At 37.2% G+C, this 12,353-nt stretch overlaps 1 pseudogene; it reads left to right on the forward strand.

Moving 5' to 3' along the window:
* The first annotated feature begins 11,083 nt into the window (after positions 1 to 11,083).
* Positions 11,084 to 12,031, forward strand: LOC121439675 (annotated as a pseudogene).
* The last annotated feature ends 322 nt before the right edge of the window (positions 12,032 to 12,353 follow it).

Raw genomic sequence — 12,353 nt, forward strand, 5'->3', positions numbered from 1 at the left:
CAGATCACCATGGATTAAAGGTAGAATTCAACAACAATGCTACCCCCAGAAAGCCTACAAACTCATGGAAACTGAACAGTCAACTACTGAACCATACCTGGATTAAGGAAGAAATAAAGAAAGAAATTAAAGTCTTCCTTGAATTCAATGAAAATAAAGATACAACATACTCGAACTTGAATTCAATTAAAATAAAGATACAACATACTCGAACTTGAATTCAATGAAAATAAAGATACAACATACTCGAACTTATGGGACACTATGAAAGCAGTCCTAAGAGGAAAGTTCGTCGCACTAAGGGCCCACTTAAAGAAAACAGGGAAAGCACATATTGGAGACTTAACAGCCCACCTGAAAGCTCTAGAAAAAAAAAGAAGCAGACTCACGTAAGAGGAGTAGAAGACTGGAAATAATCAAACTGAGGGCTGAAATCAACAAAATAGAAACACAGAAAACAATCCAAAGAATCAATGAAACAAAAAGCTGGTCCCTGGAGAAAATCAACAAGATTGACAAACCACTATCCAAACTAATCAAACGGCAGAGAGAATACGCAAATTAATAAGATCAGAAATGAAAAGGGGGACATAACCACAGACACAGAGGAAATTAAGAGAATCATTAGATCTTACTACAAAAGCCTGTATAACACAAAACTGGAAAATGTAAAAGAAATGGACACTTTTTTAGATACATACCATAACCAAAGTTAAACCAGGACCAGGTGAACAATCTAAATAGACCTGTTGGTCGCGAAGAATTAGAAGCTGTTATCAAAATCCTCCCTAACAAAAAAAGCCCAGACCAGATGGTTTCAATGTGGAATTCTACCAGAACTTCCAAGAAGAGTTAATACCTATACTCCTTAATGTATTCCACAATATAGAAGCAGAAGGGTCATTACCAAATTCCTTTTATGAAGCTACAGTTACTCTGATACCAAAACCACACAAAGACTCAACCAGAAAAGAGAATTACAGGCCAATAACACTCATGAACATCGACGCAAAAATCCTCAACAAAATACTGGCAAACCGAATCCAAGAACACATCCGAAAAATTATCCATTATGATCAAGTAGGCTTATTCCAGAGATGCAGGGCTGGTTCAACATACGAAAATCTATCAATGTAATCCAGCATAAAAATAAACTGAGAGAAAAAAACCATATGATCATTTCATTAGATGCTGAAAAAGCATTTGACAAAATTCAACATCCATTTATGATAAAAGTATTGGAGAGATTAGGGATACAAGGGTCATACCTAAATATAATAAAAGCTATATACAGCAAGCTGACAGCTAACATCAAATTAAACGGAGAAACTCAAAGCCATCCCGCTAAACTCAGGAACACGACAAGGCTGTCCACTCTCGCCATACCTCTTCAATATAGTGCTTGAAGTTCTAGCAATAGTAATAAGACAACATAATGCGATCAAGGGTATTCGAATGGGAAAGTAAGAAGTTATACTTTCGATATTTGCAGATGATATGATAGTGTACATAAGCGACCCCCAAAACTCCACCAAAGAACTTATACAGCTGATAAACAGCTTTAGTAATGTGGCAGGATACAAGATCAACTCCAAAAAATCAGTTGCCCTCTTATACACAAAGGATAGGGAAGCAGAGTGGAAAATCAGAGAAGCTTCACCATTCACGATAGCCACAAACAGCATAAAATATCTTGGCGTAAATCTAACCAAGGAAGTGAAAGATCTATTTGACAAGAACTGTTAGTCTTTAAAGGAAGAAATTGAAGAGGATACCAGAAAATGGATGGACCTCCCTTGCTCTTGGATTGGGAGGATCAACATAGTAAAAATGGCAATTCTACCAAAGGCAATTTATAGATTCAATGCAATCCCCATTAAGGTCCCATCAAAATTCTTCACAGATCTGGAGAGGACAATAATCAACTTTATCTGGAAAAACAAAAAACCCAGGATAGCCAAAACAATCTTATGCAATAAAGGATCTCTGGAGGCATTACCATCCCTGACTTCAAACTCTATTACAGAGCTACAGTAATGAAAGCAATGTGGTACTGGCATAAAAACAGAGAATTCGACCAATGGAATCATATAGAAGACCCAGATTTTAACCCACAAACCTATGAACACCTCATTTTCGATAAAGGAGCTAAAGGTATACGTTGGAAGAAAGAAAGCATCTTCAACAAATAGTGCTGGCACAACTGGATGTCAACCTGTAGAAGAATGAAAATAGACCCATATCTATCACCATGCACAAAACTCAAGTCCAAATGGATTAAAGACCTCAATATCAGCCTGAACACACTGAACTTGATAGAAGAGAAAGTGGGAACTACCCTACAATTGATGGGTACAGGAGATAACTTCCTATGTATAACCCCAGCAGCACAGACATTAAGGGCAACATTGAATAAATGGGACATACTAAAACTGAGAAGCTTCTGTAAAGCAAAGGACACTGTCACTAAGATAAAAAGGCATCCTACTGACTGGGAGAAGATCTTCACCAACCCCGCAACAGACAAATGTCTGATCTCCAAAATATATAGAGAACTCAAGAAACTAGACTTTAAAATGCTAATTAACCCAATTGAAAAATGGGGCACTGAACGGAACAGAGAATTCTCAACAGAAGAAGTTCAAATGGCCAAAAAATACTTATGGTCATGCTCAACTGCCTTAGCCATCAGGGAAATGCAAATTAAAACAATTTTGAGATATCATCTTACACCTGTCAGAATGACTAAAGTCAAAAACACCAAGGATAGCCTTTGCTGGAGAGGCTGTGGAGGAAGGGGTACCCTCATCCATTGCTGGTGGGAATGCAATCTTGTGCAACCACTGTGTAAATCAGTGTTTCGGTTTCTTAGGAAATTCAGGATCAACCTTCCCCTGGACCCAGCAATACCACTTTTGGGAATATACCCAAGAGATGCCCTATCATATGACAAGAGCATTTGTTCAGCTATGTTCATAGCAGTATTATTTGTAATAGCCAGAACCTGGAAACAACCTAGATGCCCTTCAATGGAAGAATGGATGAAGAAAGTATGGAATATATATATACATTAGAGTACTACGCTGCAGTAAAAAACAATGACTTCTCAAATTTTGCATGCAAATGGATGGAAATAGATAACACTATCCTGAGTGAGTTATCCCAGACCCCAAAAGATGAACATGGGATGTTGTAGTAATAAGGGCGGCGGGGCTGCATTCCCAGCACCCTAGCCGCCTGCATGGCTAGCTTATGCCCCAAAATAGTTACACAGACACTGTATTCTTTTAAGCACTGCTTGGCCCATTCTCTTCTAGGCTAATTCTCACATATTAATTTAGCCCATTTCTAATCATCTGTGTATGGCACCCCAAGGTGCACTTACCAGGAAGATTCTAGCCTATGTCCATCCTGGGTCGGAGCTTCATCCCGGGTGCGGGGCATGGCGTCTCTCTCAGGCGTCTCCTCCCGAGGGGAGAGCTCTCGAATCTGAGCTCACTTCCTCTTCCTCCTAGCGTTCTGTTCTGTTTCCACCTCCCACCTATATTCTAACCAATAAAATGGGCCAGGGCAGTTCCTTCATTAGCCAATGACCTTCCTCCATCAGGATGTACTCACTCATAATTGGTTTCTAGCCATAAATAAGGGTCACAGAGTCTACAATTGGTGAACCTAAAGAAACTAAATAAGAAGGTGAACCCAAGGAAAAACATATAGTTATCCTCTTGGCTATCGGAAGTAGACAAAATTGCCGTGGAGAAAATTGGGATCTTGGGGGAGGGTTGGGATGGGGGTAAGGGGTGATGGGGAGAGAAAAGGTAGAAGGGAATGAGGGGGGGACTTGGGGAAACAGGAGGATTGGGATAAAGGAAGCTTGGATAGGGGAGCACAGAACCACAATTCTTAGTTAAGGGAGCCACTTTAGGGTTGGCAAGAGACTTGACCCTAGAGTGGCTCCCAGGAGCCCATGGTGATGTCCCCAGTTAGTCCCTTGGGCAACTTTGGATAGGCAACCTGAAATGACCCTATCCTATAGCAATACTGACTAATATCTTGCATACCACCATAGAACCTTCATCTGGTGATGGATGGAGACAGAGACAGAGACCCACACTGGAGCACTGGACTGAGCTCCCAAGGTCCCAATGAGGAGCAGAAGGAAGGAGAAGATGAGCAAGGAAGTCAGGACCACGAGGGGTGCACCCAACCACTGAGACAAGGGGGCTGATCTATTGGGAGCTCACCAAGGCTAGCTGGACTGTGACTGAAAAAGCATGGGATAAAACTGGACTCTCTGAACATGGCGAACAATGAGGACTGTTGAGAAGCCAAGGACATTGGCACTGGGTTTTGACCCTACTTCATGTTCTGGCTTTGTGGGAGCCTAGCCAGTTTGGTGTTCACCTTCCTAGACATGGACGGAGGGGGGAGGACCTTGGACTTTCCACAGGGCAGGGAACCCTGACTGCTCTATGGACTGGAGAGGGAGTGGGAGAGGAATTTGGGGGAGGGGAGAAGGGTGGGAGGAGGGGGAGGGAAATGGGAGGCTGGGAGGAAGCGGATACTTTTTTTTTCCTTTTCTCAATAAAAATAAATAAATAAATAAAAATAAATATGAAATGCTATGGAAATTCCTTTTCAGTTCTTGTCTTTAATGTATTCTGTGTGCTTCTTTTATATGTGTGGGTGAGTCTTTCATTTGTATGGGACTGTTTTTTTTTTTCTAAGAACACATTGAAGGTCTTGTTTTCACCGTTGACTTGGGATTCTTCTCCCTAACCTGTGCATAGAAGTTCAAGGTTTGATTTCTCCATGGTATCCCACAGTAACAACAATGTCTATACATGTACTCTGCCAAATAAGTTACATCTCCAGGCCCACAGCTCACTATCTGATGATGATATCACCTGAGGTCTGCGGCCCCTGTAAGAAAGATTACTTTTCCCAAGTGTATTTACGTACATTTTCTTAATATTAGCAAAAGTGCTTTTTATCTCTTGGTGAGGTCATGAAGCCACTGTCAAGTAAGTATGGAGGCTATTATGGAATATTTTGGAAGCAGGAAGGATTCCTTGAGGAATTAAATGTTTTCTTACTTCTTATGGATGTGATGTTATTTTTACTTTAGCTTTGTCCAGAAGGACAGCGATCCACTAATCCACACAGACAGATAGGGACTAGGGAGAAGAGTTCACACGTGGGAAAGCCAGAGCTCAGCTGCTCCTTCTCTAGTGTTGTCCTGGAATTAGAGAAGTTCACTCTTCCAGCTAATGGTGCCACTTCCTAACAACCTCAAGTTCAGAACTTTCCTCTTTCCAGGTGACATGATAATTATGGGTCTAGAGAGAGATGAGCTGATGACATTTCTTCCCTATAACTACTTCTTAGGGCCTCATTCCAAATGGATGTTTATCCAAGGTCCTGGCAGGTGAGTGCTTCATTTTCTCTTCATTAATAGTGAGAGTTGTAAGTGGTAGAAGGAAGCAGAGTTTTTCTGTAATAAAATGATTAGAGAATTTTCTGTTTAGAATTTATTTTTGAGCCTAATTGTATCAATAGTAAACACCACAGATTACACTGTGGTGTAATGATTTGTAAAAGAAAATAGATTTCCCATGCTATGGCTTCGGATTGTAATGTATGTGATGTAGAAGGTGGCATTTTGGAAAGAGGACAGTGCCTAGCAGAAGTGTGGATAGAGAGACAGGGAAGGGTGAAAGGGTGAAGGTGATCAATGAGTATTATGTATTGAATGAAAATATAATGAAGTCTCTCTTTTTACAGTAAATGTTCATTCATATCTCTGTAAAATGTGACCGCAAATAGAGTATTTTAATGAGCATATCTGCCTATGGATTCTCCCGGCGGTGTACTCTTATAATTCTATAAATGCGGTTCCTTCTAGCTAATGGCACCTGTGTTAAATTTCCATCCCTCTCACAAAACACCTGAAATGGCTTAGAGGGTAAAACATAAAGAACACACATTCATTGGTCTGCAGGGGTACATTGATAATACTAAGATATATATATATATATATATATATATATATATATATATATATATTCACATATAAATTATATTTTATATTTTCTATTTTTTTTTACTTTTCTCAAACCTATGAATTTATTTATATGGAACTTCATCAGGACTATGCAACAAATATTAACTAATTTAGTGTTTATCAGTATTTTTCTGTTATGTTATGTTTGTGTATACTTAGGAATTCTTAGTAAAGTTTAATTTCATGACTTAGTAAAATGTAAGATGGTCTTAACATTATATTAATAAGATTAAAATTTTTCCTACATTTTTTTATTCTACTGTAATAATTTCTAATGAAGTAGATCTTTTTTGGTCATCTCAAAAGTATCTAGAATTATACTTCACTTTTAATCAAATTCTTTTTTCTCTTCATATTTTATTTTCCTAAAATAGAAAACAAACTATATAAATTGTTTTAATGTTATTCTTACAAAAATGTAAACTGAATAATTTTTAGTAGAAGTTTCAGTGGTTTAATTATAATGAACTAATTTTCAATAGTTTTGTAAGTTGAAGATTGTTGCACTGCTACTGACATATTATCGAGGAAGAATTTTATTAGCAGTGAGAAATATTTTAAGTTCTTGAACAGTATCCAATTATTTCAAGTCAAAATACCCGAATTTTTTTAATATTTCAAAATACAAGTGTTAATTAAAATATTCATACAAAATTATGTCAAGTAAATTTAAGTTTAGCTTGTGAATGTCATAAGTCCATTTTAATATTTCTGGAATATCATTTTAATACATACAACAGAATCAAATGGATAGTGAAGTTAGCTGTGGTGGCAACACCTACGAACTCAGCTCTTTGCAGGCTAAGACAGGAGCTTCATAAGTTTGATTGAAGTCAGTCTGAACAAAGGTTGAGCTTCTTCTTTTATCTCCATCTCTCTCACACACAAATACAATTATAATAATATATAATTATAATATATAATATAAATATAAAATGTGGAATTGTGAAGTTGTTGTTTTAAAAATGGAATAAAATGTCAATAAATGTCATTTAATCACTAGACACAGAGCATCCACTCCAAAAAAAACCAAATGATGGAAGCATGAATTTATGTTTGAAATCCTTAAAAAATTTTCAGTTTGTTTTGTCCAAATCACTTTAAGAATCTACACTGATGCTGATGCACTAGGCAGTACCTTCATGGATTTGATCAAGTCATCCAGGAAATAGAGATTTTTTTTAGAAATATATTTGTATAATTCTGTTTTCACTCAATGCTGTTTTATTTACTCATGACAGTAGCCCCAGCAAACAGTATGCTCTTGATCTATTCTTACTCCAGGTAGTCATTTCACACACCCACAGACATACACACACGCACACATGCTCGCATGCATGCATGCATGCACACACATACACACAGAGAAAGAGAGAGATAGAGTGAATGAGAGAGAGACACGCACAGAGACACACAGAACACATACACACACACACACACACACACACACACACACACACACACTTGTCCAGTGAACATTTTCATGTCTTTTTCAGACTGACACCCTGTGACCTGTGATCGAGCTCTGGGTCTGACTGCTTCCCCACAGGCTCTGCAGTGACACTGCTGCTGCTGCTTCATCGCAGGGGAACTGGCTCCAAAGTGTGAGACTGTAAAGTTCTAGTGAGCGTCTGTGTGCTTCCAGTGACAGGTGAGTTTTATTCAATTTCTAAAGAGTACCTGATACTTTAAAATTGTTTAAGAGATGAGGCAAGTGCTATGAATTAATACCTCAAATTAGTAATCACTCTTTATTCCTACTGGCATATCATTTCATAAAAATCTGCTCATGGACCTAATGTGAGTGTCTAAGGTCCTCATCTTTCTGAAATTCCTGAAGACATTTTAATGTTGCTGACAGTGGACAGGACATTAACCAACACCACGTATCTTGTCATCTGAAATCACACAATCACTCCATGTTCTCTCTGAGCAGTCACACTGCATTTACGTCATTGCTCACTAAATATGGTAAAACTTAAAATGAAAATGATAATTCTCATCTAATATGTTTGTATGTTCATTATATCATTATCTCCTCAGAGAAGAATGCAAAGACTAGTATAAATTCATAAAACAAGACAGTTCTAAAATCAAATGCTGTGATAATGAAGGGGGAAAGTGATTTTTCTCAGAACAATGCTGAGCTATGAGATAATAGCTTGTTGTTTTTTTTTTTTCTTTGCACGTTTCTTCAGACAGCTGCCTGCTGCCTGCCCAGTCTATTGGTTGGATCCTTTAGTAGTGATGGCATCCGCACTATTACGAATGTTAATGGACTCTGTTCGGTTTTAGTCCTTACAATTAAGTACAACTTACACTAATGTGAACGCACAACCACTGCATTTTTTCAAATAAAATGAATGACTTTTCTCAGTTTATGGATATGTTGAGAACTCAGTTTGTAGCTGTGATTTTCTGGTTCAGTCTCATCTCCAGTGCACCCCAGAAAAAGATGGCACTTGAGGAATGAGAAGAAGCTTCATTTTCTCTTGGTGATAATATTTATTAAGCAAAGGTTGTGAAGTAGAGATGTTGAAGTCCATAGCCTTGAGATAAGAAAAAAATTTTCGATTACCATCTTTAAGTTCATTATAATCTTTTTATTTTACTTATAGTACATTGCCTTACTAATAAGTTATGTTTGTGTTGTTAATAAAGTGATTATACATATAGAATTTGTCCATTTGCAATTTTCAAATTGGAATGTGCTACAGTTCTTTCCGTTTAGAGACCAAGGTTTGAACTAACTGATGTCTTAATCAGATATTTCTTTCTTCCTTTGATATTTACTTATTTTATTTTCTACATATACATGTTTTACTTGTATGTACATCTGTGTACCACTTGCTTGCAATATCAGAGAAGGCAATAGATTCCCTGACACTAGAGTTACAGATTGTTATGAGCCAGCATGTCATTGCTGGGAATGTAGCACAGGTCATTTGCAAGTGCAAAACATGCTCTGAACGACTCTGTCATCTTTCCAGCCTCTATCCTAAAACATTTTTTTAAAAGAAAAAAACAAACAGAACACTACTGTGCAGATTAAGTGTATACTGGTGGGAGAATCATATGTTTGGTTCTGGCAATTAGACTCATGAATCTATGCCTTTGCCAGATAAAGCTTTTTAAGATAAAATATAATGTATATGTGTGAAATGTATGATTTATTGGCATATTCATGGGGATGTTATCGCATGGTCTCATTTACTGACTTCTGAATTATTTCTATCTATACATGGATACCCATATACATGGAATATAAAGTGAACTTGAAATTGCAGTTGGCCACTCTTTCTCACAGAATCCTAGTTGGTATGGTTTTCTATTTCTTTAACAGAGTTGAATTTAAAGTAACAAATCATACTAATTTGATAAAAAAAAACCTTACTGGTAACCACGTTAAATAACTAATAAAAGTCCCAACTAAGACTATTTGTTGAGATTATAAAAATTGTCTCTGTGTTGTTGAGATATGATAACACTGGGACCCTTGATTTCCACTGCATGGGGAGGAATCTTTTTTAAAACAGAGATTCTAAAAGAGGATCACTATGTGGTCATGTTTGGCAAGTTCATGTTTGTCTCAATGTGTTAAGCAGTGTTTGTCTTGGTGTCACATGCTCTCTCTTATAGGGGTTTTTTGGCTCCACATCTTCAGATGCGAGTATTTACCTGTGTAAACTACAGATATCAGGAAAGCAAAATGGGACCATAGCCAAGAAAGGGTTGATCGTGGGTAGCAATGGAAGGAAGAATAGGATACAAATGATCTTATCATGGAAATGGGAAAGTGTGGGCTCCTTAGAAGGGAGGTGGGAAGTATATTTAGAAGGAGGTGAGAAGAAGGTACAAGGGAGTAGCAGGATATCATTGATATGAATCAGAAAAAGAGAAAATGTTGATTTCTTTGTTAAAGAGGAGGATTTAATTACAGAAGATAGAATAGGTAGGTAAAGTATCAAGGGATGGATGAAAAACCCCAAGAAAATCATACTATTGATGATTTATCCCCCACCACTGCTGTGAAAAATAAAGAAAAATAACGTTTGTCTTGATCGCTGTGAGTTAGTTCTTTAAACCATAAATAGAGTTCACACAAGTTTTAAATGGGATGGGAAGTAAACTGGGAGACATCTAGGAGAATTTATAACAATAACGGTTACACAATTAATAGGGTGTGGAAAGTGCACTAATGAACTCCAACTGTATCATTGTCTTTAATTCCAGATTCTAGGGAGGTGAGTTCATTGAAAAATAAAAATAGATGAATTGAGATAGACATACCACTGATTAAAATATTGGATTTTCATGAATTATCAACTGTAAATCATTAGAATTATGAATGAAATCATGAATAGTTGTAAAATGGAGCTTAGGAAAATTATGAACTAAGAGACTGACTCACCTCACTGTTTTGGATTTCTTTTGTGAGTTTTTCCCAGATCAATATAATTCTTAATCAGTTGTACAAATATGATTATGTTCCTCTATTCTCATCACTGCTGTTTTCAGTGTTAACTATAAAATGAGACAATGTAAGTCAAATCATTTGGATTCAATTTCTAAGGCATGCAGTCTAGGTGCAATACAGGCACATAAAGTGTGCATTCTGCATAGGCTATGGCTAAGAATGCATTTAGCATTCTCAATATGTTGCACGTCCAGGAGAAATATTGAGACTATTTAGAAACATAGGCCATGTCTAATATGAAACTTCAAAAATTAAAAATATGTATTAGTTAAGAATAAATAGGCAAAACAGAATGATGATATAGACATACTGACCAATTAATCAAAAGTTTGGTGAATATTATTTTTTTCAGATATTTGAAATAGATTTCCACAACCATCTGTGTTGGGATCTGGTGCCCTATTGAGGAAGATAGCTGGTCAGTCGTCCTCATCAAATTAGACCATGAAACCGAAGATTGACAAGGCCAACAGAACAACAACATATGGAATGCTAATGCATACTTCAGCATTGCCAGGGCATAAATTTCATTCTTTCTTTTTATGTTTTTAAGATGAATAGAATTTCTACATATGTCCTCATTAAGTATTGTCCTTAATTTCCAAGCTGGACTTGGAGTCCTGGCCAATATGTTTCTCCTTGTTTTCTATACTTTCATAATTCTGTGTCACAGACCTAAGTCCATGGACTTGATCTCCTGTCACCTGACCTTCATCCACATAGTGTTGCTCATCACAAAAACCGATATTTGGCATTGGGACATATTTGAATCACTGAACATTGACAATGACTTTAAATGTAAGACAAATTTTTACATAACCAGGGTGTTGAGAGGCCTCTCCATCTGCACCACCTGCCTCCTGAGTGTGTTCCAGGCTGTCACTATCAGTCCCAGTTCCTCTTTGTTGGCAAAATTTAAATATAAACTAAAAAATTACATGATTTCTGCTTTCTTATTTATTTGGTCTTTCAACTTGTTATTAAATTGCAACCATATTTTCTATGCTGGTGCTTTTACTAATGTGAGTGAGACCAACCAGATGAAGGTCACTAAATTCTGTTCACTCTTTCCCATGAACTACATCATCAGGGCACTGATTTTAACAACTACAATCTCCAGAGATGTTGTTCTTATAGGAGTTATGCTGGCTACTAGTGTATACATGGTGATTATCTTGCTCAGACATCAGAGGCAACATAAGCATCTTCACAGCCTCAGCCACCTGAGAGCATCTCCTGAGAAAAGGGCCACCCAGACCATTTTGCTGCTGGTGGTCTCCTTTGTGGTCATGTACTGGGTGGACTTCATCATCTCATCCACTGCAATTTTATTACGGATGTACGATCCAGTCACTCTGAGTGTTCAGAAGTTTGTGATGAATGTCTATCCCACAATTACTCCTCTGATACAAATCAGTTCTGATAACAGAATAACCAATATGCTGAAACACATGCAGTCTATGTGCCATCAGATTTTTAAAAAGAGATAATTTTTCTCATTTTTCATAAAATGATTTATTGTTTTTATATTCATGATTATATTGTCAGCTTGTATGTATCTGTTAATTCCTGGTGCCCACAATGTCAGAAGAGGCCATTGTCTCCCCTCCTGAGTTGGACAGACAGTTGTTTGTGAGGTCTCATTCTGATGCAGCCACAACTGATTTTTCCAAAAAAACACATTCTTTTTAAACTCTGCAATAGTTCAAGTAGAAAATCAAGATTTCTCATATTTTAAATAAAATGTGTGGCATTACACATGAGCATTCTTGTAATATTTCTGCTGCCAAGTGCTGTCAATTCCTTTAACTT

This window comes from Microtus oregoni, unplaced genomic scaffold, assembly GCF_018167655.1.
Source record: "Microtus oregoni isolate MIOR12 unplaced genomic scaffold, Mior012 000062F_ref0000492, whole genome shotgun sequence".
In the NCBI taxonomy this organism is placed as follows: Eukaryota; Metazoa; Chordata; class Mammalia; order Rodentia; family Cricetidae; genus Microtus; species Microtus oregoni.